Source organism: Heliconius melpomene, chromosome 12 (genome assembly GCF_056956725.1).
Source record: "Heliconius melpomene rosina isolate 202511_hmr_F chromosome 12, ASM5695672v1, whole genome shotgun sequence".
In the NCBI taxonomy this organism is placed as follows: domain Eukaryota; kingdom Metazoa; phylum Arthropoda; class Insecta; order Lepidoptera; family Nymphalidae; genus Heliconius; species Heliconius melpomene.
The window spans coordinates 10,194,713-10,200,878 of record NC_140400.1 but is presented as its reverse complement, the minus strand read 5'-3'; positions in this window follow the sequence as shown (position 1 = coordinate 10,200,878).

The window sequence follows — 6,166 nt, the reverse complement described above, 5'->3', positions numbered from 1 at the left end:
AAAATCAGAACCTACAAACTGGCTTAGTCCTCGAACACTTACACAAACGTAAAGCTTAGTTTAGACCTCGCGGACTGTATGTACATTTTGTAAGCCACATAACAACTATGCTACGACCCATTATATTCTCCCTTAGCAACGTATATCAACGTCTTACCCACCATTACGCCACTAATCGTATAGGATTTTTAAATCATTAAAACATTGCAGTGTTGTTATGATGCTAGACTATAAAAAGAAAAAAAAATCATTAACAATGAATTCTGTTCAGCGGGTCTGGTATTGCCCGTAGACATATAAAAAATTAAGTTTTTAATAAAGGACCATAAGAGAAAAAAATATCTATGGCCCGAAAAATAAATTCAAAATAGATTTAGATAGATGTTATAAATCTTAAATTTAATATGAATTCATTAATTAATTTCATGCAAGCATTATAAAATCCACTCCCAAGATTTAGTGCTGTCGTCTTAGAAGATCAGAGGAAGGACGCGTGGGCTATTAATTAAAGTCATCAGCGGAATCCTATACGATTAGTGGCGTAATGGTGGGTAAGACGTTGATATACGTTGCTAAGGGAGAATATAATGGGTCATTTCTATTTAAATTAGAGAAAGCAACATTAATAATAAGAAATGAATAAACATTTTACTTATCAGTTACAGTTTTAGAAATACAGGCTAGCTTAATTTTGTTCGGCTATAAAGTTAGAACTTTTTTTTCTAGACAATAGCAACTGTTATTCTGCTACAGGGCCCACATTACAGTATACCGTACGAATTCCTTAAAATTGGTAACATTTTTAAATTATTAATAACTAGAAAACAGTACAATATCTTAAACTGCTTATAATATTTTATTATATTTAAGCCATCGTGGCACAATGAGCCAGTATGACGCGATGATTGTAGGTTCATTCCTGCTCGTGTAATTATTATTTAAGAAAGTAAGCAACGGTATTAAATCTATTACTCAATGCGCAGAGAGTAGAGTGCTTATAACGCCAGGTACTTTCTGATTACCCTGCACTATAAACCATATGTGTTTAAATAACGTAACAATAATGTATAATAAAAAAGAAAATTAAAAAAAGACAAAATAATTAAAATTTAAAAAAGACAAAAAATAATTAAGTTTTCATAAGGAAGAAGAGGTGTAATGAAAAAAAAATATTATTCCTATTTAATACAGATTTAAAAGGTATACTCAAAATCCAATTGTTGTATAAATATATACGTAGATATAAGAAAAACTTTGTCAAATAAATGAAAAAAAAAACTATTCAGAATGGTTTCTTTCCTGAATACCGATTACATAGATAGATATCAATAAACTTTTATGATAGAAATTCTATTATCGCACGTCATTTTCAACTGTTTGTCAGTCATTAATCCGGAGGATCTCTTATTCAGGATCGACATTGTCCTCAAAGAATCTCATTTCACGCCCAATAAAACTTGGTCTTCACTTGGATTATGACTATCATATTTTTTTCAAGGTCTCTATATCTTATATTCTATTATCTATATTTTTAAAATTATTGTCTGTTGGTCTGTGCACGCTAATCTCAGTAATGGCTGTTTTCACTATTATGTTCTGGCAAATTTCCTTTAACATTAAATTCTTGTTTTATTTGAGTCGATCTGAAATAAAAAAGTTATATTAGTATAAAGTATTTCGCTCGATGAAATTGCTATAATATAAATGTTTAATTGAATTAGCTGAAATTTTATATTTCGATGCATAGAGTCTTAAAAATGATAATGCTATTGGAACACGAAAGCAATTCAGCAACAAACAGTAAATAAGTAATCGTGCGGGTCGCTTGTATTATATAATACTCTTCCTTTAGTAAGGGGATTACAGAATTCAAGCTCTAATTTGATCATTCTAGAAACACTTTCCAGTACCTCTACTTTGTTACGACTTATTTCAATTTTTAAATGAAAGTGACGGGCAATATGTACATATTTCAATTATTAATCATTTTAACAAACTAATTAAAATTACATTTAAATCCACCTTCAATTTTATATTAAAAAATATATTTTCGTTTAAATAAATTTATTGTAATCCATCTTAATCTTAATTATAATCTGCATCTTGATCTGAATTAATTTATATTTAAAATTTTAAAATATTATTTTTATATAAAAATATTTTTTTAACAATGATATACAAAATTTTTTATTAAGTAAATTTATTCGTGGATTATCAATTACTAGACAGATTCCTCTAAATGAACTAAAATACCGCCATTTTATTTAAGTTTCAATATTTATTATTTACTATTTTAGTATTTATAATTAAATTTTTAATAATAGGGTAGTTATTAAATTTTTAATAATAGTAGGGTCCACAATACCGGTGGACTTAAAAAGTTGTAATTTGGCATCTAGGCAGGTTACGATGTGCAAGCCAACACCAAGAAGGGATTTCTTAGGATTCCTTCGGGAATACAAAACAGATTTTTTTCTATCTACGTCTTAAAGTCTACAAGACCAAGAATATAATATAGAATCACTTTAAATATTTTAAATATAAAATTGAAATGTTCCTACAATGCTTTAAAAATATATTTTTATCGATATTAAAAAAACACGAGATGGTTGTGAGTTTTATTATGTACTAGGAGAAAAGATTACATTGAATTCTTTTCTATCTTTCTTATTCGGGTGAGAAGTGGTACGGAATGGTTGGCATTAGATTTTCATTGCCTAACTCGCTATGCTAAAAAACTGTACTTTTACTGAAACATTTAATACAATAATAAAAACGGCTAGACATATTTGAACTCATGTCCCTTTTAGAGAGCTATACATAAAAACCACATAGTTCTATTAAATATAGTAAAATAATAACAAAAACGGCTCTATCATCAATTATAAAATTAATATACAGCAAAAAGGGGAAAAGACTTTGAAATAATAACGTTCATTTTTATTCCGATTATGAGATATATCCGCAGTTTCACCTCAGAGCTGCATCACCATTTAATATCGTAGCTGACGTAGCATGAACCTATTTCATGCTTAATTGTGCAGATCGTTCTCTTGGTGCCGTAATCAATAACTAGGATGTTTGATATATGGGGTAACTTTGAGGTTTTAATTTATTTTTTTTAGATAGCAATTAGTATTTATATATACCTATATAAAAAATTACGCTACAGAAAATAATAGAAGTCTGTAGTTTGTTTCGCACACAGCAGGGTAGGCAGAGGGAACCTAGTGTTACGACACTCCGTTCTTCATTTTCCGGTGAATTCAACGCAATTCAACGACGTGCTTTTACCTCGACACCAGAGGGTAGAAAATGCAAATATTAATAATTTCATTTCCTCGACTGTGAATCACAGCTATAATATAACAACAAGCTAAAGCGGACAAAGCCACGCGTAGGTCGCTAGTCATGTCTAATTTTAAAAATCCCTATTTTTGGGAGCGAAGGCGAACTTCTGTTTAGTTAGCCTGATGAGTTGTTTGTTCTGTAAACGAAGCCCGTATTATAGGGAGCATTCATCTAATAAAGCAATCCTTCTATTTGTTTTTTTTGTATCAACAATATTTTTTTATTGTATGTGTTAGTGTTTTTTTAAGGAAACCAGAGAATAATAATATTAATCAGCAGCCAGGTAGATAAAATATTACATTAATTTGAAAATTTCTTCATATTTTCTTCTTCAAGATATTTAAATAATTAGTTTCAAAAAATGTTAGGGTAATGGTAGAGCTGAGCTGAGTTCTGCCTCAACACGCAATGCCTCGAAAATTCGGCGGAAGTGGGGAGTCTTTACACAAGATATTCAGGTTCCCTCTGCTTACTTTGCTATGTGCAGAATACAACGGGAAGCTGAAAAAAAAATTAGATAAATACTAAAATAATAAAACATACCTGAAAATTACTTATTAAACATCATATACTTTTATTAAATTAGTGAATCAATTTTACATTTTTAAATATAAATTATTATAAAAAAAATACATTTAAAAATATAAAAAACCACTCTTCCGAGGGCGGGAAAAGCCATCGGTGGCTAGGGCTCCAGAGAGAGGAACCTCCGCACAATACGCGCTGTCTGAAGTAACACTGCCTTCTGTATTAAAATTATTACAAAAAAACATATTTACCTATGTTTTTGCAAAAACCACATGCCCAGTAAAAACTACTAAACATAAAAAAAAACCACATCCTCATGAATAATTCAAAAGCTCCGATATTACTATACCCACATAATTCTGGTATGGTACCTAGGAGATAAATCCGGGATTGCGGTAGATGGATACGGAACGGTCTCAGTGCTCCTGAGAGACGGATTATCGGCCAAAATAAGATTAATTACCCATAGCTCTAATCTAGATTGACGATTGGCCTCCATATGGGTAATATGTGGGAACTAGTGTTATTTAATATGTTTCCTATTATTATTAAAGGTGATTGTGGTTTAGTTAGTAAGTAATATATTAATTTCATCGCTGTAGTAAGATATAGCGCGGCGTTGAGTTCTCTCTTCAATGGTCTTGAATTCAATCGAAAATTGGATAACTTGAGTATTATGACGCTATAGTTGTACCTACTTTGCGAAGAGTAAAAAGCTGTTAAAAATAATTTTGCTATAATTTCGCCATTCTAAAAAAAATAGTTTTCTTTGTTTTAACCATTCTATTACTTTTCCTTTTTATACTTTGGGTAAATAAAAATAAATAAATCAGCTTCACGACGTATCCCGCACACAGCAGGTTAGGTAAAGGGAACCAAGTGTTAAGACGCTCCTTTCCCCACTTTCTGCCGAATTCTGGAGGCATTGCGTGTTAAGGAGCTGCGCATTGCCTACACCAGAGCGAAGATATGAAAATATACATTTTTAAATAAATACTTCATATCCTGGAGTAGGAATCGAATCCACAATCAGTTGAATTTACAGTCACACTTGTTCCCCTGTGCCATGTCTGGCCTCATCTAATAATAAACATACATGACATTACAGAAAGAACGACTATAATTAATAAGTCTTAACTACAATGCCCAACCGTTAGCTTCCAGATATTATTCACCCGTAATGGGACGCATTTAGGCCCACAATGACACCCATTGTTTTAACCAGAAACAAGTTGCCGTGAAACTGTGAAAGACCAAAATAAATGAAATATCGAGAAATACCATAAATACTAAAAAATTATTTGTATGCCATTTTTATCGCTTTTTTGCCTTTTGCACCTGCCCGATCGAGATAACTGTGTGCGTGTTAGTTGCGTTACTTACGTTACTACCAATGCGTTACTCCCCGCACAAGCATGGTAAGCAAAGGGAACCTAATACTAAGATATTCTGTTCCCAATGCAATATAGACACTTTTTAAACATTCAAATTCAACAAATTCCAGCAGCAAATCCTAACATAAAGGTACCACAGGCATATTCATTACTACATTTTGTGCCAAGAGATTGTACAAAGTACGTTCAAAGTGTGAAACCGTGTAAATAAAAATTAAACTACACAGTCGAGTAGATAATTATTTTAGAATTTATCTCTATATACCCTAAGGTGCTTTTAAAATAAATTTGGAAGTATTTTTTTTTTCAATTCAAAAGTAAAATCAAAAAATCATTACACTCATTCGTTAAGTCACATAAATATAGGCACTCTAAAGACCGTTCTAGTAGGTTATACTGTTAGAAACCAAATATTTTAATAGTTGTTGTTTATTTAGTAAAAGAACAAAAAAATATCTAAAGAATACTACATCTAAAAATATTTATTGAAAACAAAAATATATTTATGTTGTCGGAAATAGAAACCTTTGAAACTGCACCATCAGAAGAACTTAAAACATCTCAGCATTTCAAAGGGAAAGAGAACTGTGAAATACTCCGAGCGTAAAGACCTATGTACGTACAACAAAGTGTTTGGTTTTCTCAAGAAATGTATATATATGATTTTATCCAATGGTTTTTAAGAATTGGTGATAGAGGTCGGAGTATGGGTCGGCCTACCCTGTTTCTCGATAGTAGAATAAGCAGAGGGAACTAAGGAACCTATTGAGATACACCGTTTCTCATAGAGACTCTTATGTTCCCAACTTTCCACCAAATTAATCGCGTGTTAAGTGGCGGGACTCAACGCTGCGTTTTGCCTCGTTGCCAGTATAAGGAATTAAAGGAAAGGA